This window comes from Pleurodeles waltl, chromosome 10, assembly GCF_031143425.1.
Source record: "Pleurodeles waltl isolate 20211129_DDA chromosome 10, aPleWal1.hap1.20221129, whole genome shotgun sequence".
NCBI classification, from domain to species: Eukaryota; Metazoa; Chordata; class Amphibia; order Caudata; family Salamandridae; genus Pleurodeles; species Pleurodeles waltl.
Window position 1 is genome coordinate 326,032,895 of NC_090449.1, and position 18,623 is coordinate 326,051,517.

General features: G+C 48.8%; 15 non-coding genes across 15 annotated transcripts; all 15 read right to left on the reverse strand.

Annotated features, from left to right (window-relative positions):
* Window positions 1-511: 511 nt before the first annotated feature.
* On the reverse strand, window positions 512-583 carry TRNAP-AGG (transfer RNA proline (anticodon AGG)). Its single transcript has one exon. It is a non-coding gene; the product is annotated as a tRNA-Pro (tRNA).
* A 2,621-nt stretch (window positions 584-3,204) lies between these two features.
* Window positions 3,205-3,316, reverse strand: TRNAL-CAA (transfer RNA leucine (anticodon CAA)). The gene is made up of 2 exons: window positions 3,279-3,316; window positions 3,205-3,250 (listed from the first exon to the last, which is right to left on the reverse strand). It is a non-coding gene; the product is annotated as a tRNA-Leu (tRNA).
* A 307-nt stretch (window positions 3,317-3,623) lies between these two features.
* TRNAV-CAC (transfer RNA valine (anticodon CAC)) lies at window positions 3,624-3,696 on the reverse strand. The gene has a single exon. It is a non-coding gene; the product is annotated as a tRNA-Val (tRNA).
* Window positions 3,697-4,084: 388 nt separating this feature from the next.
* TRNAP-AGG (transfer RNA proline (anticodon AGG)) lies at window positions 4,085-4,156 on the reverse strand. Its single transcript has one exon. It is a non-coding gene; the product is annotated as a tRNA-Pro (tRNA).
* A 2,621-nt stretch (window positions 4,157-6,777) lies between these two features.
* TRNAL-CAA (transfer RNA leucine (anticodon CAA)) lies at window positions 6,778-6,889 on the reverse strand. Its single transcript has 2 exons — window positions 6,852-6,889; window positions 6,778-6,823 (listed from the first exon to the last, which is right to left on the reverse strand). It is a non-coding gene; the product is annotated as a tRNA-Leu (tRNA).
* A 307-nt stretch (window positions 6,890-7,196) lies between these two features.
* Window positions 7,197-7,269, reverse strand: TRNAV-CAC (transfer RNA valine (anticodon CAC)). The gene has a single exon. It is a non-coding gene; the product is annotated as a tRNA-Val (tRNA).
* Window positions 7,270-7,657: 388 nt separating this feature from the next.
* TRNAP-AGG (transfer RNA proline (anticodon AGG)) lies at window positions 7,658-7,729 on the reverse strand. Its single transcript has one exon. It is a non-coding gene; the product is annotated as a tRNA-Pro (tRNA).
* A 3,040-nt stretch (window positions 7,730-10,769) lies between these two features.
* On the reverse strand, window positions 10,770-10,842 carry TRNAV-CAC (transfer RNA valine (anticodon CAC)). Its single transcript has one exon. It is a non-coding gene; the product is annotated as a tRNA-Val (tRNA).
* A 388-nt stretch (window positions 10,843-11,230) lies between these two features.
* TRNAP-AGG (transfer RNA proline (anticodon AGG)) lies at window positions 11,231-11,302 on the reverse strand. Its single transcript has one exon. It is a non-coding gene; the product is annotated as a tRNA-Pro (tRNA).
* A 2,620-nt stretch (window positions 11,303-13,922) lies between these two features.
* TRNAL-CAA (transfer RNA leucine (anticodon CAA)) lies at window positions 13,923-14,034 on the reverse strand. The gene is made up of 2 exons: window positions 13,997-14,034; window positions 13,923-13,968 (listed from the first exon to the last, which is right to left on the reverse strand). It is a non-coding gene; the product is annotated as a tRNA-Leu (tRNA).
* A 306-nt stretch (window positions 14,035-14,340) lies between these two features.
* On the reverse strand, window positions 14,341-14,413 carry TRNAV-CAC (transfer RNA valine (anticodon CAC)). Its single transcript has one exon. It is a non-coding gene; the product is annotated as a tRNA-Val (tRNA).
* A 388-nt stretch (window positions 14,414-14,801) lies between these two features.
* On the reverse strand, window positions 14,802-14,873 carry TRNAP-AGG (transfer RNA proline (anticodon AGG)). The gene has a single exon. It is a non-coding gene; the product is annotated as a tRNA-Pro (tRNA).
* A 2,620-nt stretch (window positions 14,874-17,493) lies between these two features.
* TRNAL-CAA (transfer RNA leucine (anticodon CAA)) lies at window positions 17,494-17,605 on the reverse strand. Its single transcript has 2 exons — window positions 17,568-17,605; window positions 17,494-17,539 (listed from the first exon to the last, which is right to left on the reverse strand). It is a non-coding gene; the product is annotated as a tRNA-Leu (tRNA).
* Window positions 17,606-17,911: 306 nt separating this feature from the next.
* Window positions 17,912-17,984, reverse strand: TRNAV-CAC (transfer RNA valine (anticodon CAC)). The gene has a single exon. It is a non-coding gene; the product is annotated as a tRNA-Val (tRNA).
* A 388-nt stretch (window positions 17,985-18,372) lies between these two features.
* On the reverse strand, window positions 18,373-18,444 carry TRNAP-AGG (transfer RNA proline (anticodon AGG)). Its single transcript has one exon. It is a non-coding gene; the product is annotated as a tRNA-Pro (tRNA).
* Window positions 18,445-18,623: the final 179 nt, after the last annotated feature.

An 18,623-nucleotide genomic window follows, 5' to 3' on the forward strand; every position in this document is an offset into this window, starting at 1 on the left:
GAGAGTGACTGAGGTTTTAGGGAGCAAACACAAAAGCTGCTGCTGCCAAGTGTTTCTGCCCGGTCTCAAAACGGGGACCTTTCGCGTGTGAGGCAAACGTGATAACCACTACACTACAGAAACAAGCTTGCTGGTTTGACTGAAGGAGCACAGTTCCCCTCATATGTTTGCACGATTTCCTCTATACTTTATCAGCAGTTGCTTGGAATGCGAGGGGTAAGTGTGAAAATTGCAGCGGTGTCAGCCAGCATGCATACACTCAGACGTCCTGAAAAATCCCACAGCTGCGGGCAGAGACAGACAAATATCTGATGCCTAAATGCCAGGAAGGAGAGCCTGTGAAATCATCACACAGTGCGCACTGAGAGCAAGCAGGAAGGAAGCCAAGGCATTGTAATCCATTTTTCGCCTGAGGCAAAAAATATGTTTTGCGCAACAATGCTTCGAGTGGAATGAGAAATGTTGAGGGGTTGTGTATTTTGAGCAGGATTTGATTGTTTTCCGCTAAAATGGGCTCGTCCGGGATTTGAACCTGGGACCTCTCGCACCCTAAGCGAGAATCATACCCCTAGACCAACGAGCCTGGGCACAGAAATGCAACGGCTCCGACCCTGCTCGGAGGGTTGGTGACAGAGAGTGGGAGACTACATCCCAAAGCAAGAAACTGCACATGGTGCTCTCTTCTGCAGTACGACTAGAGTCATTTGCATGGTCTTCATCGAACATGACATAAAAAGCCTCTATCCTTTAGACATTTTGGCCCAGATTTACAAGAAAATGACTAAGCGCGACGCTGTGCCAAATTTGCAAGCCCCACGCGCCGTCATTTTCAAAATGCAGGGAAGCGCCGTATTTAGTAGAATACAGCGCACCCCTGTGCTTCCCCCTGCGCCAGCTCTAAATTAGCTGCTGAGCGCCAACGCAGCCGTTCTTGCACCATGGTACAAGGATGACTGCGTTGAGGGGGAAATTGTTTTTGTGCAGGAAGGGACACCTTCCTGCCCAAAAAAAAAATCTTCAATGGTGATTTGCTCTTACTTCTATGTGTGCTGCAGAATGCATCACACATAGAAAGAGCAAAAACAAGGAGAAATGAAAACATTTCTCCTCAGTGCGCCACTCTAACGACACCCCTGGGATGGCGTTGGATTTTGGTGCTGACGCAGATTTACGCCAACTCCTAAATCTGGAGCAGCATCAAAATGCTATGGTGTTGCTGTGGCACACTCCCAACAACACCCATTGCACGCCCCTTCCAGGGAACGCGCTGCGTGCTAAGGGGCCGTATTTACAAGGTGGTGTTAAGCCACAAAAAGTGGCTGAACGCCATCTTGTAAATACCGCGCAGTGCATAGTGCCACCGGGGCGTCACTAAAAGTGATGCTCCGGTGGCGATAGGGCCTTGTAAGTCTGGCACTTTATTTGCTCAAGGTGTGTGTTCTTGGTGAGGGCAGGAAAGCTATTTTCGCTCTCGTACCTTCCTTCCTTGGCTGGCTTGAATGCTGTAGGCTCAGGCTTCATTGCAAAGGTCAAACAGTGAGCAACTGACTGCCGTAAGCTGGCGCAACTCCTCTTGGTGAGCTGTGACAGATGCCCCAGGAGCGTAGTACCTCACGATGGTGAGGGATAGACACAGTCTCTTTTATCTCAGCTTGCCTGTCAGGTGAGGCAGGAAATGCAAATACTGTGAAAAAGCCCAGCGACTCGAACCAGGGACCTTTCGCATGTGAGGTGCGCATGATAACCACTACACTAGACAAACAGACACACTTGCCGGCTTGCTTCATGTGGCTATGCATTGTACTGGAACCACCACACTATGGAAACAGACACACCTGCTTGCTTTATGTGGCTATGCATTGGACTGGGATGCAAGGATGAGGGCCAATGTTCATGACGCTCAAAGCTGAGCCTTCCGGAACACGATCTCTTCCCTTGGAAGAAAGGAACTGGGATCACTTTCATTCCAAGAGGTGATTTTAGAACTGGACCCGAAATTACCATGGAGAAGCACTGTGCATTTAATGTTCCTACGAGCACTGCTGCTCCAGCACAGAAAAGCAGTTGCAAAGAAATCTCGCATACCTTCATGATGCTGAACCGTCTCGACGCCAGTATAAAGCATGTATTGCATTGCAACATGACATCTTACAAGAGTGAAAAGCAGAAATACTCCTGTTTAAAACACAGACTGAACCTATAAAGGTAGGGGTTTGTCTGGGATTTGAACCGAGGTCCTCTCACACCCGAAGCGAGAATCATACCCCTATACCAACTAGACTGCCGCTGCATAGTCATTTGAAACATCTTCTGAAGCGTCTTTCCGAAAAGCAGGGCCATTTGGAGGCTCTCTCTCTCTAAGCGTGCCATAGCAATTGATGTTTTCTGTCAAGGATTTTTTGTTTGTCTCTAGCAAGGCAAGAGGTAGTCAAAATGCCCTGTGCCAGTGAGCTGAACTAGGGCACTGATGTGAAAAGCAGACCCTTTCTGGTAGTTGTAACCCGCTGCAAGTCATGGACCCTTGCACCTTAGACTTCCCAACCAGAAGCACTGAAGGGCCTGCTAGCTCTTGAGCCAGAGGAGCATGCCTCTTTGATTCAAGCACACTTGCTCGATCAGCGCTCGATTAGGCGAGATCGATATTAGTGGCTCATAGGCCTGAAACACTCACCTGGGAGACGCAGGGTGGCTGATTTCCCGGAATGGCCCTTGATGGGGAAATCACCTCCTTTCCCCCGCCTCATTTCAGAATTGTGTGCTAGTCGCAAGACAGTGTTCAGGGGTTCATGGGTACTGCCTACTCCCAGCTGCCTCTCTGTCTTCTTCATGTAAATTGCAAGTCACGAGGAGGCACCATTGCCAATATGCTCCGCCCACCTAACCAAGAAACCTAGTTTGAGCTTGTCTGCCTGTGTTGTTGCAGGGGCAGTGTCTTCTTTGCCCAAAAGGTGGCAGGAGAGCCTCACTTCAAACGATAGAATCAACTGCTTAAGTAGAAACCAGCATGGTAGTTACTGTCATAAAGTGCAGCTCTAACAGAAGGTGTGCCTGAGACGCCCCTTCCAGTAATACACAGAATTTTGATTGAGGGCCCAGCCGATGGGTTGGTGGATTTCTCCTCACATGCCACAGCAGCTTCCAAAGATAGTGGTGTGAGGAGCTGGCTATGCAAGCAGAGCAAGATTTAAGGGAAGAAAATACACCTGTCAGAAGTGGGATTTGAACCCACGCCTCCATGAAGAGACCAGAAGGCTCAGCTTCACTGAAGATCAAGCTCTCTTGAGTCTGGCGCCTTAGACCACTCGGCCATCCTGACAGCCAAAACAGTGTGCAGGTCGGACTCTTCAGTCTGCACTTGTTGATTTTGCCGCTTGCAATGTTCCTATCAAAGTCACAGCTTTAAAGGCCCCACAATATAACATGGCCAAGAAAAAAAAAAAAAAACAGAACAAGAAACAATGCACATGCACGACCACCGAGGGATGCAGATAACTTTTTAGCGTCCTGCAATAGTAAAGCACGTTTTACACAGGTCACAAGTTTTTAAAGGTCATTTCTGTCTAAGTGTGCATTGAGAGTGACTGAGGTTTTAGGGAGCAAACACAAAAGCTGCTGCTGCCAAGTGTTTCTGCCCGGTCTCAAACCGGGGACCTTTCGCGTGTGAGGCAAACGTGATAACCACTACACTACAGAAACAAGCTTGCTGGTTTGACTGAAGGAGCACAGTTCCCCTCATATGTTTGCACGATTTCCTCTATACTTTATCAGCAGTTGCTTGGAATGCGAGGGGTAAGTGTGAAAATTGCAGCGGTGTCAGCCAGCATGCATACACTCAGACGTCCTGAAAAATCCCACAGCTGCGGGCAGAGACAGACAAATATCTGATGCCTAAATGCCAGGAAGGAGAGCCTGTGAAATCATCACACAGTGCGCACTGAGAGCAAGCAGGAAGGAAGCCAAGGCATTGTAATCCATTTTTCGCCTGAGGCAAAAAATATGTTTTGCGCAACAATGCTTCGAGTGGAATGAGAAATGTTGAGGGGTTGTGTATTTTGAGCAGGATTTGATTGTTTTCCGCTAAAATGGGCTCGTCCGGGATTTGAACCTGGGACCTCTCGCACCCTAAGCGAGAATCATACCCCTAGACCAACGAGCCTGGGCACAGAAATGCAACGGCTCCGACCCTGCTCGGAGGGTTGGTGACAGAGAGTGGGAGACTACATCCCAAAGCAAGAAACTGCACATGGTGCTCTCTTCTGCAGTACGACTAGAGTCATTTGCATGGTCTTCATCGAACATGACATAAAAAGCCTCTATCCTTTAGACATTTTGGCCCAGATTTAGAAGAAAATGACTAAGCGCGACGCTGTGCCAAATTTGCAAGCCCCACGCGCCGTCATTTTCAAAATGCAGGGAAGCGCCGTATTTAGTAGAATACAGCGCACCCCTGTGCTTCCCCCTGCGCCAGCTCTAAATTAGCTGCTGAGCGCCAACGCAGCCGTTCTTGCACCATGGTACAAGGATGACTGCGTTGAGGGGGAAATTGTTTTTGTGCAGGATGGGACACCTTCCTGCCCAAAAAAAAAATCTTCAATGGTGATTTGCTCTTACTTCTATGTGTGCTGCAGAATGCATCACACATAGAAAGAGCAAAAACAAGGAGAAATGAAAACATTTCTCCTCAGTGCGCCACTCTAACGACACCCCTGGGATGGCGTTGGATTTTGGTGCTGACGCAGATTTACGCCAACTCCTAAATCTGGAGCAGCATCAAAATGCTATGGTGTTGCTGTGGCACACTCCCAACAACACCCATTGCACGCCCCTTCCAGGGAACGCGCTGCGTGCTAAGGGGCCGTATTTACAAGGTGGTGTTAAGCCACAAAAAGTGGCTGAACGCCATCTTGTAAATACCGCGCAGTGCATAGTGCCACCGGGGCGTCACTAAAAGTGATGCTCCGGTGGCGATAGGGCCTTGTAAGTCTGGCACTTTATTTGCTCAAGGTGTGTGTTCTTGGTGAGGGCAGGAAAGCTATTTTCGCTCTCGTACCTTCCTTCCTTGGCTGGCTTGAATGCTGTAGGCTCAGGCTTCATTGCAAAGGTCAAACAGTGAGCAACTGACTGCCGTAAGCTGGCGCAACTCCTCTTGGTGAGCTGTGACAGATGCCCCAGGAGCGTAGTACCTCACGATGGTGAGGGATAGACACAGTCTCTTTTATCTCAGCTTGCCTGTCAGGTGAGGCAGGAAATGCAAATACTGTGAAAAAGCCCAGCGACTCGAACCAGGGACCTTTCGCATGTGAGGTGCGCATGATAACCACTACACTAGACAAACAGACACACTTGCCGGCTTGCTTCATGTGGCTATGCATTGTACTGGAACCACCACACTATGGAAACAGACACACCTGCTTGCTTTATGTGGCTATGCATTGGACTGGGATGCAAGGATGAGGGCCAATGTTCATGACGCTCAAAGCTGAGCCTTCCGGAACACGATCTCTTCCCTTGGAAGAAAGGAACTGGGATCACTTTCATTCCAAGTGGTGATTTTAGAACTGGACCCGAAATTACCATGGAGAAGCACTGTGCATTTAATGTTCCTACGAGCACTGCTGCTCCAGCACAGAAAAGCAGTTGCAAAGAAATCTCGCATACCTTCATGATGCTGAACCGTCTCGACGCCAGTATAAAGCATGTATTGCATTGCAACATGACATCTTACAAGAGTGAAAAGCAGAAATACTCCTGTTTAAAACACAGACTGAACCTATAAAGGTAGGGGTTTTTCTGGGATTTGAACCGAGGTCCTCTCACACCCGAAGCGAGAATCATACCCCTATACCAACTAGACTGCCGCTGCATAGTCATTTGAAACATCTTCTGAAGCGTCTTTCCGAAAAGCAGGGCCATTTGGAGGCTCTCTCTCTCTAAGCGTGCCATAGCAATTGATGTTTTCTGTCAAGGATTTTTTGTTTGTCTCTAGCAAGGCAAGAGGTAGTCAAAATGCCCTGTGCCAGTGAGCTGAACTAGGGCACTGATGTGAAAAGCAGACCCGTTCTGGTAGTTGTAACCCGCTGCAAGTCATGGACCCTTGCACCTTAGACTTCCCAACCAGAAGCACTGAAGGGCCTGCTAGCTCTTGAGCCAGAGGAGCATGCCTCTTGGATTCAAGCACACTTGCTCGATCAGCGCTCGATTAGGCGAGATCGATATTAGTGGCTCATAGGCCTGAAACACTCACCTGGGAGACGCAGGGTGGCTGATTTCCCGGAATGGCCCTTGATGGGGAAATCACCTCCTTTCCCCCGCCTCATTTCAGAATTGTGTGCTAGTCGCAAGACAGTGTTCAGGGGTTCATGGGTACTGCCTACTCCCAGCTGCCTCTCTGTCTTCTTCATGTAAATTGCAAGTCACGAGGAGGCACCATTGCCAATATGCTCCGCCCACCTAACCAAGAAACCTAGTTTGAGCTTGTCTGCCTGTGTTGTTGCAGGGGCAGTGTCTTCTTTGCCCAAAAGGTGGCAGGAGAGCCTCACTTCAAACGATAGAATCAACTGCTTAAGTAGAAACCAGCATGGTAGTTACTGTCATAAAGTGCAGCTCTAACAGAAGGTGTGCCTGAGACGCCCCTTCCAGTAATACACAGAATTTTGATTGAGGGCCCAGCCGATGGGTTGGTGGATTTCTCCTCACATGCCACAGCAGCTTCCAAAGATAGTGGTGTGAGGAGCTGGCTCTGCAAGCAGAGCAAGATTTAAGGGAAGAAAATACACCTGTCAGAAGTGGGATTTGAACCCACGCCTCCATGAAGAGACCAGAAGGCTCAGCTTCACTGAAGATCAAGCTCTCTTGAGTCTGGCGCCTTAGACCACTCGGCCATCCTGACAGCCAAAACAGTGTGCAGGTCGGACTCTTCAGTCTGCACTTGTTGATTTTGCCGCTTGCAATGTTCCTATCAAAGTCACAGCTTTAAAGGCCCCACAATATAACATGGCCAAGAAAAAAAAAAAAAAACAGAACAAGAAACAATGCACATGCACGACCACCGAGGGATGCAGATAACTTTTTAGCGTCCTGCAATAGTAAAGCACGTTTTACACAGGTCACAAGTTTTTAAAGGTCATTTCTGTCTAAGTGTGCATTGAGAGTGACTGAGGTTTTAGGGAGCAAACACAAAAGCTGCTGCTGCCAAGTGTTTCTGCCCGGTCTCAAACCGGGGACCTTTCGCGTGTGAGGCAAACGTGATAACCACTACACTACAGAAACAAGCTTGCTGGTTTGACTGAAGGAGCACAGTTCCCCTCATATGTTTGCACGATTTCCTCTATACTTTATCAGCAGTTGCTTGGAATGCGAGGGGTAAGTGTGAAAATTGCAGCGGTGTCAGCCAGCATGCATACACTCAGACGTCCTGAAAAATCCCACAGCTGCGGGCAGAGACAGACAAATATCTGATGCCTAAATGCCAGGAAGGAGAGCCTGTGAAATCATCACACAGTGCGCACTGAGAGCAAGCAGGAAGGAAGCCAAGGCATTGTAATCCATTTTTCGCCTGAGGCAAAAAATATGTTTTGCGCAACAATGCTTCGAGTGGAATGAGAAATGTTGAGGGGTTGTGTATTTTGAGCAGGATTTGATTGTTTTCCGCTAAAATGGGCTCGTCCGGGATTTGAACCTGGGACCTCTCGCACCCTAAGCGAGAATCATACCCCTAGACCAACGAGCCTGGGCACAGAAATGCAACGGCTCCGACCCTGCTCGGAGGGTTGGTGACAGAGAGTGGGAGACTACATCCCAAAGCAAGAAACTGCACATGGTGCTCTCTTCTGCAGTACGACTAGAGTCATTTGCATGGTCTTCATCGAACATGACATAAAAAGCCTCTATCCTTTAGACATTTTGGCCCAGATTTACAAGAAAATGACTAAGCGCGACGCTGTGCCAAATTTGCAAGCCCCACGCGCCGTCATTTTCAAAATGCAGGGAAGCGCCGTATTTAGTAGAATACAGCGCACCCCTGTGCTTCCCCCTGCGCCAGCTCTAAATTAGCTGCTGAGCGCCAACGCAGCCGTTCTTGCACCATGGTACAAGGATGACTGCGTTGAGGGGGAAATTGTTTTTGTGCAGGAAGGGACACCTTCCTGCCCAAAAAAAAAATCTTCAATGGTGATTTGCTCTTACTTCTATGTGTGCTGCAGAATGCATCACACATAGAAAGAGCAAAAACAAGGAGAAATGAAAACATTTCTCCTCAGTGCGCCACTCTAACGACACCCCTGGGATGGCGTTGGATTTTGGTGCTGACGCAGATTTACGCCAACTCCTAAATCTGGAGCAGCATCAAAATGCTATGGTGTTGCTGTGGCACACTCCCAACAACACCCATTGCACGCCCCTTCCAGGGAACGCGCTGCGTGCTAAGGGGCCGTATTTACAAGGTGGTGTTAAGCCACAAAAAGTGGCTGAACGCCATCTTGTAAATACCGCGCAGTGCATAGTGCCACCGGGGCGTCACTAAAAGTGATGCTCCGGTGGCGATAGGGCCTTGTAAGTCTGGCACTTTATTTGCTCAAGGTGTGTGTTCTTGGTGAGGGCAGGAAAGCTATTTTCGCTCTCGTACCTTCCTTCCTTGGCTGGCTTGAATGCTGTAGGCTCAGGCTTCATTGCAAAGGTCAAACAGTGAGCAACTGACTGCCGTAAGCTGGCGCAACTCCTCTTGGTGAGCTGTGACAGATGCCCCAGGAGCGTAGTACCTCACGATGGTGAGGGATAGACACAGTCTCTTTTATCTCAGCTTGCCTGTCAGGTGAGGCAGGAAATGCAAATACTGTGAAAAAGCCCAGCGACTCGAACCAGGGACCTTTCGCATGTGAGGTGCGCATGATAACCACTACACTAGACAAACAGACACACTTGCCGGCTTGCTTCATGTGGCTATGCATTGTACTGGAACCACCACACTATGGAAACAGACATACCTGCTTGCTTTATGTGGCTATGCATTGGACTGGGATGCAAGGATGAGGGCCAATGTTCATGACGCTCAAAGCTGAGCCTTCCGGAACACGATCTCTTCCCTTGGAAGAAAGGAACTGGGATCACTTTCATTCCAAGAGGTGATTTTAGAACTGGACCCGAAATTACCATGGAGAAGCACTGTGCATTTAATGTTCCTACGAGCACTGCTGCTCCAGCACAGAAAAGCAGTTGCAAAGAAATCTCGCATACCTTCATGATGCTGAACCGTCTCGACGCCAGTATAAAGCATGTATTGCATTGCAACATGACATCTTACAAGAGTGAAAAGCAGAAATACTCCTGTTTAAAACACAGACTGAACCTATAAAGGTAGGGGTTTGTCTGGGATTTGAACCGAGGTCCTCTCACACCCGAAGCGAGAATCATACCCCTATACCAACTAGACTGCCGCTGCATAGTCATTTGAAACATCTTCTGAAGCGTCTTTCCGAAAAGCAGGGCCATTTGGAGGCTCTCTCTCTCTAAGCGTGCCATAGCAATTGATGTTTTCTGTCAAGGATTTTTTGTTTGTCTCTAGCAAGGCAAGAGGTAGTCAAAATGCCCTGTGCCAGTGAGCTGAACTAGGGCACTGATGTGAAAAGCAGACCCTTTCTGGTAGTTGTAACCCGCTGCAAGTCATGGACCCTTGCACCTTAGACTTCCCAACCAGAAGCACTGAAGGGCCTGCTAGCTCTTGAGCCAGAGGAGCATGCCTCTTGGATTCAAGCACACTTGCTCGATCAGCGCTCGATTAGGCGAGATCGATATTAGTGGCTCATAGGCCTGAAACACTCACCTGGGAGACGCAGGGTGGCTGATTTCCCGGAATGGCCCTTGATGGGGAAATCACCTCCTTTCCCCCGCCTCATTTCAGAATTGTGTGCTAGTCGCAAGACAGTGTTCAGGGGTTCATGGGTACTGCCTACTCCCAGCTGCCTCTCTGTCTTCTTCATGTAAATTGCAAGTCACGAGGAGGCACCATTGCCAATATGCTCCGCCCACCTAACCAAGAAACCTAGTTTGAGCTTGTCTGCCTGTGTTGTTGCAGGGGCAGTGTCTTCTTTGCCCAAAAGGTGGCAGGAGAGCCTCACTTCAAACGATAGAATCAACTGCTTAAGTAGAAACCAGCATGGTAGTTACTGTCATAAAGTGCAGCTCTAACAGAAGGTGTGCCTGAGACGCCCCTTCCAGTAATACACAGAATTTTGATTGAGGGCCCAGCCGATGGGTTGGTGGATTTCTCCTCACATGCCACAGCAGCTTCCAAAGATAGTGGTGTGAGGAGCTGGCTCTGCAAGCAGAGCAAGATTTAAGGGAAGAAAATACACCTGTCAGAAGTGGGATTTGAACCCACGCCTCCATGAAGAGACCAGAAGGCTCAGCTTCACTGAAGATCAAGCTCTCTTCAGTCTGGCGCCTTAGACCACTCGGCCATCCTGACAGCCAAAACAGTGTGCAGGTCGGACTCTTCAGTCTGCACTTGTTGATTTTGCCGCTTGCAATGTTCCTATCAAAGTCACAGCTTTAAAGGCCCCACAATATAACATGGCCAAGAAAAAAAAAAAAAAACAGAACAAGAAACAATGCACATGCACGACCACCGAGGGATGCAGATAACTTTTTAGCGTCCTGCAATAGTAAAGCACGTTTTACACAGGTCACAAGTTTTTAAAGGTCATTTCTGTCTAAGTGTGCATTGAGAGTGACTGAGGTTTTAGGGAGCAAACACAAAAGCTGCTGCTGCCAAGTGTTTCTGCCCGGTCTCAAACCGGGGACCTTTCGCGTGTGAGGCAAACGTGATAACCACTACACTACAGAAACAAGCTTGCTGGTTTGACTGAAGGAGCACAGTTCCCCTCATATGTTTGCACGATTTCCTCTATACTTTATCAGCAGTTGCTTGGAATGCGAGGGGTAAGTGTGAAAATTGCAGCGGTGTCAGCCAGCATGCATACACTCAGACGTCCTGAAAAATCCCACAGCTGCGGGCAGAGACAGACAAATATCTGATGCCTAAATGCCAGGAAGGAGAGCCTGTGAAATCATCACACAGTGCGCACTGAGAGCAAGCAGGAAGGAAGCCAAGGCATTGTAATCCATTTTTCGCCTGAGGCAAAAAATATGTTTTGCGCAACAATGCTTCGAGTGGAATGAGAAATGTTGAGGGGTTGTGTATTTTGAGCAGGATTTGATTGTTTTCCGCTAAAATGGGCTCGTCCGGGATTTGAACCTGGGACCTCTCGCACCCTAAGCGAGAATCATACCCCTAGACCAACGAGCCTGGGCACAGAAATGCAACGGCTCCGACCCTGCTCGGAGGGTTGGTGACAGAGAGTGGGAGACTACATCCCAAAGCAAGAAACTGCACATGGTGCTCTCTTCTGCAGTACGACTAGAGTCATTTGCATGGTCTTCATCGAACATGACATAAAAAGCCTCTATCCTTTAGACATTTTGGCCCAGATTTACAAGAAAATGACTAAGCGCGACGCTGTGCCAAATTTGCAAGCCCCACGCGCCGTCATTTTCAAAATGCAGGGAAGCGCCGTATTTAGTAGAATACAGCGCACCCCTGTGCTTCCCCCTGCGCCAGCTCTAAATTAGCTGCTGAGCGCCAACGCAGCCGTTCTTGCACCATGGTACAAGGATGACTGCGTTGAGGGGGAAATTGTTTTGTGCAGGAAGGGACACCTTCCTGCCCAAAAAAAAAATCTTCAATGGTGATTTGCTCTTACTTCTATGTGTGCTGCAGAATGCATCACACATAGAAAGAGCAAAAACAAGGAGAAATGAAAACATTTCTCCTCAGTGCGCCACTCTAACGACACCCCTGGGATGGCGTTGGATTTTGGTGCTGACGCAGATTTACGCCAACTCCTAAATCTGGAGCAGCATCAAAATGCTATGGTGTTGCTGTGGCACACTCCCAACAACACCCATTGCACGCCCCTTCCAGGGAACGCGCTGCATGCTAAGGGGCCGTATTTACAAGGTGGTGTTAAGCCACAAAAAGTGGCTGAACGCCATCTTGTAAATACCGCGCAGTGCATAGTGCCACCGGGGCGTCACTAAAAGTGATTCTCCGGTGGCGATAGGGCCTTGTAAGTCTGGCACTTTATTTGCTCAAGGTGTGTGTTCTTGGTGAGGGCAGGAAAGCTATTTTCGCTCTCGTACCTTCCTTCCTTGGCTGGCTTGAATGCTGTAGGCTCAGGCTTCATTGCAAAGGTCAAACAGTGAGCAACTGACTGCCGTAAGCTGGCGCAACTCCTCTTGGTGAGCTGTGACAGATGCCCCAGGAGCGTAGTACCTCACGATGGTGAGGGATAGACACAGTCTCTTTTATCTCAGCTTGCCTGTCAGGTGAGGCAGGAAATGCAAATACTGTGAAAAAGCCCAGCGACTCGAACCAGGGACCTTTCGCATGTGAGGTGCGCATGATAACCACTACACTAGACAAACAGACACACTTGCCGGCTTGCTTCATGTGGCTATGCATTGTACTGGAACCACCACACTATGGAAACAGACACACCTGCTTGCTTTATGTGGCTATGCATTGGACTGGGATGCAAGGATGAGGGCCAATGTTCATGACGCTCAAAGCTGAGCCTTCCGGAACACGATCTCTTCCCTTGGAAGAAAGGAACTGGGATCACTTTCATTCCAAGAGGTGATTTCAGAACTGGACCCGAAATTACCATGGAGAAGCACTGTGCATTTAATGTTCCTACGAGCACTGCTGCTCCAGCACAGAAAAGCAGTTGCAAAGAAATCTCGCATACCTTCATGATGCTGAACCGTCTCGACGCCAGTATAAAGCATGTATTGCATTGCAACATGACATCTTACAAGAGTGAAAAGCAGAAATACTCCTGTTTAAAACACAGACTGAACCTATAAAGGTAGGGGTTTGTCTGGGATTTGAACCGAGGTCCTCTCACACCCGAAGCGAGAATCATACCCCTATACCAACTAGACTGCCGCTGCATAGTCATTTGAAACATCTTCTGAAGCGTCTTTCCGAAAAGCAGGGCCATTTGGAGGCTCTCTCTCTCTAAGCGTGCCATAGCAATTGATGTTTTGTGTCAAGGATTTTTTGTTTGTCTCTAGCAAGGCAAGAGGTAGTCAAAATGCCCTGTGCCAGTGAGCTGAACTAGGGCACTGATGTGAAAAGCAGACCCTTTCTGGTAGTTGTAACCCGCTGCAAGTCATGGACCCTTGCACCTTAGACTTCCCAACCAGAAGCACTGAAGGGCCTGCTAGCTCTTGAGCCAGAGGAGCATGCCTCTTGGATTCAAGCACACTTGCTCGATCAGCGCTCGATCAGGCGAGATTTATATTAGTGGCTCATAGGCCTGAAACACTCACCTGGGAGACGCAGGGTGGCTGATTTCCCGGAATGGCCCTTGATGGGGAAATCACCTCCTTTCCCCCGCCTCATTTCAGAATTGTGTGCTAGTCGCAAGACAGTGTTCAGGGGTTCATGGGTACTGCCTACTCCCAGCTGCCTCTCTGTCTTCTTCATGTAAATTGCAAGTCACGAGGAGGCACCATTGCCAATATGCTCCGCCCACCTAACCAAGAAACCTAGTTTGAGCTTGTCTGCCTGTGTTGTTGCAGGGGCAGTGTCTTCTTTGCCCAAAAGGTGGCAGGAGAGCCTCACTTCAAACGATAGAATCAACTGCTTAAGGAGAAACCAGCATGGTAGTTACTGTCATAAAGTGCAGCTCTAACAGAAGGTGTGCCTGAGACGCCCCTTCCAGTAATACACAGAATTTTGATTGAGGGCCCAGCCGATGGGTTGGTGGATTTCTCCTCACATGCCACAGCAGCTTCCAAAGATAGTGGTGTGAGGAGCTGGCTCTGCAAGCAGAGCAAGATTTAAGGGAAGAAAATACACCTGTCAGAAGTGGGATTTGAACCCACGCCTCCATGAAGAGACCAGAAGGCTCAGCTTCACTGAAGATCAAGCTCTCTTGAGTCTGGCGCCTTAGACCACTCGGCCATCCTGACAGCCAAAACAGTGTGCAGGTCGGACTCTTCAGTCTGCACTTGTTGATTTTGCCGCTTGCAATGTTCCTATCAAAGTCACAGCTTTAAAGGCCCCACAATATAACATGGCCAAGAAAAAAAAAAAAAACAGAACAAGAAACAATGCACATGCACGACCACCGAGGGATGCAGATAACTTTTTAGCGTCCTGCAATAGTAAAGCACGTTTTACACAGGTCACAAGTTTTTAAAGGTCATTTCTGTCTAAGTGTGCATTGAGAGAGACTGAGGTTTTAGGGAGCAAACACAAAAGCTGCTGCTGCCAAGTGTTTCTGCCCGGTCTCGAACCGGGGACCTTTCGCGTGTGAGGCGAACGTGATAACCACTACACTACAGAAACAGGCTTGCTGGTTTGACTGAAGGAGCACAGTTCCCCTCATATGTTTGCACGATTTCCTCTATACTTTATCAGCAGTTGCTCGGAATGCGAGGGGTAAGTGTGAAAATTGCAGCGGTGTCAGCCAGCATGCATACACTCAGACGTCCTGAAAAATCCCACAGCTGCGGGCAGAGACAGACAAATATCTGATGCCTAAATGCCAGGAAGGAGAGCCTGTGAAATCATCACACAGGGCGCACTGAGAGCAAGCAGGAAGGAAGCCAAGGCATTGTAATCCATTTTTCGCCTGAGTCAAAAAATATGTTTTGCGCAACAATGCTTCGAGTGGAATGAGAAATGTTGAGGGGTTGTGTATTTTGAGCAGGATTTGATTGTTTTCCGCTAAAATGGGCTCGTCCGGGATTTGAACCTGGGACCTCTCGCACCCTAAGCGAGAATCATACCCCTAGACCAACGAGCCTGGGCACAGAAATGCAACGGCTCCGACCCTGCTCGGAGGGTTGGTGACAGAGAGTGGGAGACTACATCCCAAAGCAAGAAACTGCACATGGTGCTGTCTTCTGCAGTACGACTAGAGTCATTTGCATGGTCTTCATCGAACATGACATAAAAAGCCTCTATCCTTTAGACATTTTGGCCCAGATTTACAAGAAAATGACTAAGCGCGACGCTGTGCCAAATTTGCAAGCCCCACGCGCCGTCATTTTCAAAATGCAGGGAAGCGCCGTATTTAGTAGAATACAGCGCACCCCTGTGCTTCCCCCTGCGCCAGCTCTAAATTAGCTGCTGAGCGCCAACGCAGCCGTTCTTGCACCATGGTACAAGGATGACTGCGTTGAGGGGGAAATTGTTTTGTGCAGGAAGGGACACCTTCCTGCCCAAAAAAAAAATCTTCAATGGTGATTTGCTCTTACTTCTATGTGTGCTGCAGAATGCATCACACATAGAAAGAGCAAAAACAAGGAGAAATGAAAACATTTCTCCTCAGTGCGCCACTCTAACGACACCCCTGGGATGGCGTTGGATTTTGGTGCTGACGCAGATTTACGCCAACTCCTAAATCTGGAGCAGCATCAAAATGCTATGGTGTTGCTGTGGCACACTCCCAACAACACCCATTGCACGCCCCTTCCAGGGAACGCGCTGCATGCTAAGGGGCCGTATTTACAAGGTGGTGTTAAGCCACAAAAAGTGGCTGAACGCCATCTTGTAAATACCGCGCAGTGCATAGTGCCACCGGGGCGTCACTAAAAGTGATTCTCCGGTGGCGATAGGGCCTTGTAAGTCTGGCACTTTATTTGCTCAAGGTGTGTGTTCTTGGTGAGGGCAGGAAAGCTATTTTCGCTCTCGTACCTTCCTTCCTTGGCTGGCTTGAATGCTGTAGGCTCAGGCTTCATTGCAAAGGTCAAACAGTGAGCAACTGACTGCCGTAAGCTGGCGCAACTCCTCTTGGTGAGCTGTGACAGATGCCCCAGGAGCGTAGTACCTCACGATGGTGAGGGATAGACACAGTCTCTTTTATCTCAGCTTGCCTGTCAGGTGAGGCAGGCAATGCAAATACTGTGAAAAAGCCCAGCGACTCGAACCAGGGACCTTTCGCATGTGAGGTGCGCATGATAACCACTACACTAGACAAACAGACACACTTGCCGGCTTGCTTCATGTGGCTATGCATTGTACTGGAACCACCACACTATGGAAACAGACACACCTGCTTGCTTTATGTGGCTATGCATTGGACTGGGATGCAAGGATGAGGGCCAATGTTCATGACGCTCAAAGCTGAGCCTTCCGGAACACGATCTCTTCCCTTGGAAGAAAGGAACTGGGATCACTTTCATTCCAAGAGGTGATTTCAGAACTGGACCCGAAATTACCATGGAGAAGCACTGTGCATTTAATGTTCCTACGAGCACTGCTGCTCCAGCACAGAAAAGCAGTTGCAAAGAAATCTCGCATACCTTCATGATGCTGAACCGTCTCGACGCCAGTATAAAGCATGTATTGCATTGCAACATGACATCTTACAAGAGTGAAAAGCAGAAATACTCCTGTTTAAAACACAGACTGAACCTATAAAGGTAGGGGTTTGTCTGGGATTTGAACCGAGGTCCTCTCACACCCGAAGCGAGAATCATACCCCTATACCAACTAGACTGCCGCTGCATAGTCATTTGAAACATCTTCTGAAGCGTCTTTCCGAAAAGCAGGGCCATTTGGAGGCTCTCTCTCTCTAAGCGTGCCATAGCAATTGATGTTTTGTGTCAAGGATTTTTTGTTTGTCTCTAGCAAGGCAAGAGGTAGTCAAAATGCCCTGTGCCAGTGAGCTGAACTAGGGCACTGATGTGAAAAGCAGACCCTTTCTGGTAGTTGTAACCCGCTGCAAGTCATGGACCCTTGCACCTTAGACTTCCCAACCAGAAGCACTGAAGGGCCTGCTAGCTCTTGAGCCAGAGGAGCATGCCTCTTGGATTCAAGCACACTTGCTCGATCAGCGCTCGATCAGGCGAGATTTATATTAGTGGCTCATAGGCCTGAAACACTCACCTGGGAGACGCAGGGTGGCTGATTTCCCGGAATGGCCCTTGATGGGGAAATCACCTCCTTTCCCCCGCCTCATTTCAGAATTGTGTGCTAGTCGCAAGACAGTGTTCAGGGGTTCATGGGTACTGCCTACTCCCAGCTGCCTCTCTGTCTTCTTCATGTAAATTGCAAGTCACGAGGAGGCACCATTGCCAATATGCTCCGCCCACCTAACCAAGAAACCTAGTTTGAGCTTGTCTGCCTGTGTTGTTGCAGGGGCAGTGTCTTCTTTGCCCAAAAGGTGGCAGGAGAGCCTCACTTCAAACGATAGAATCAACTGCTTAAGTAGAAACCAGCATGGTAGTTACTGTCATAAAGTGCAGCTCTAACAGAAGGTGTGCCTGAGACGCCCCTTCCAGTAATACACAGAATTTTGATTGAGGGCCCAGCCGATGGGTTGGTGGATTTCTCCTCACATGCCACAGCAGCTTCCAAAGATAGTGGTGTGAGGAGCTGGCTCTGCAAGCAGAGCAAGATTTAAAGGAAGAAAATACACCTGTCAGAAGTGGGATTTGAACCCACGCCTCCATGAAGAGACCAGAAGGCTCAGCTTCACTGAAGATCAAGCTCTCTTGAGTCTGGCGCCTTAGACCACTCGGCCATCCTGACAGCCAAAACAGTGTGCAGGTCGGACTCTTCAGTCTGCACTTGTTGATTTTGCCGCTTGCAATGTTCCTATCAAAGTCACAGCTTTAAAGGCCCCACAATATAACATGGCCAAGAAAAAAAAAAAAAACAGAACAAGAAACAATGCACATGCACGACCACCGAGGGATGCAGATAACTTTTTAGCGTCCTGCAATAGTAAAGCACGTTTTACACAGGTCACAAGTTTTTAAAGGTCATTTCTGTCTAAGTGTGCATTGAGAGAGACTGAGGTTTTAGGGAGCAAACACAAAAGCTGCTGCTGCCAAGTGTTTCTGCCCGGTCTCGAACCGGGGACCTTTCGCGTGTGAGGCGAACGTGATAACCACTACACTACAGAAACAGGCTTGCTGGTTTGACTGAAGGAGCACAGTTCCCCTCATATGTTTGCACGATTTCCTCTATACTTTATCAGCAGTTGCTCGGAATGCGAGGGGTAAGTGTGAAAATTGCAGCGGTGTCAGCCAGCATGCATACACTCAGACGTCCTGAAAAATCCCACAGCTGCGGGCAGAGACAGACAAATATCTGATGCCTAAATGCCAGGAAGGAGAGCCTGTGAAATCATCACACAGGGCGCACTGAGAGCAAGCAGGAAGGAAGCCAAGGCATTGTAATCCATTTTTCGCCTGAGTCAAAAAATATGTTTTGCGCAACAATGCTTCGAGTGGAATGAGAAATGTTGAGGGGTTGTGTATTTTGAGCAGGATTTGATTGTTTTCCGCTAAAATGGGCTCGTCCGGGATTTGAACCTGGGACCTCTCGCACCCTAAGCGAGAATCATACCCCTAGACCAACGAGCCTGGGCACAGAAATGCAACGGCTCCGACCCTGCTCGGAGGGTTGGTGACAGAGAGTGGGAGACTACATCCCAAAGCAAGAAACTGCACATGGTGCTGTCTTCTGCAGTACGACTAGAGTCATTTGCATGGTCTTCATCGAACATGACATAAAAAGCCTCTATCCTTTAGACATTTTGGCC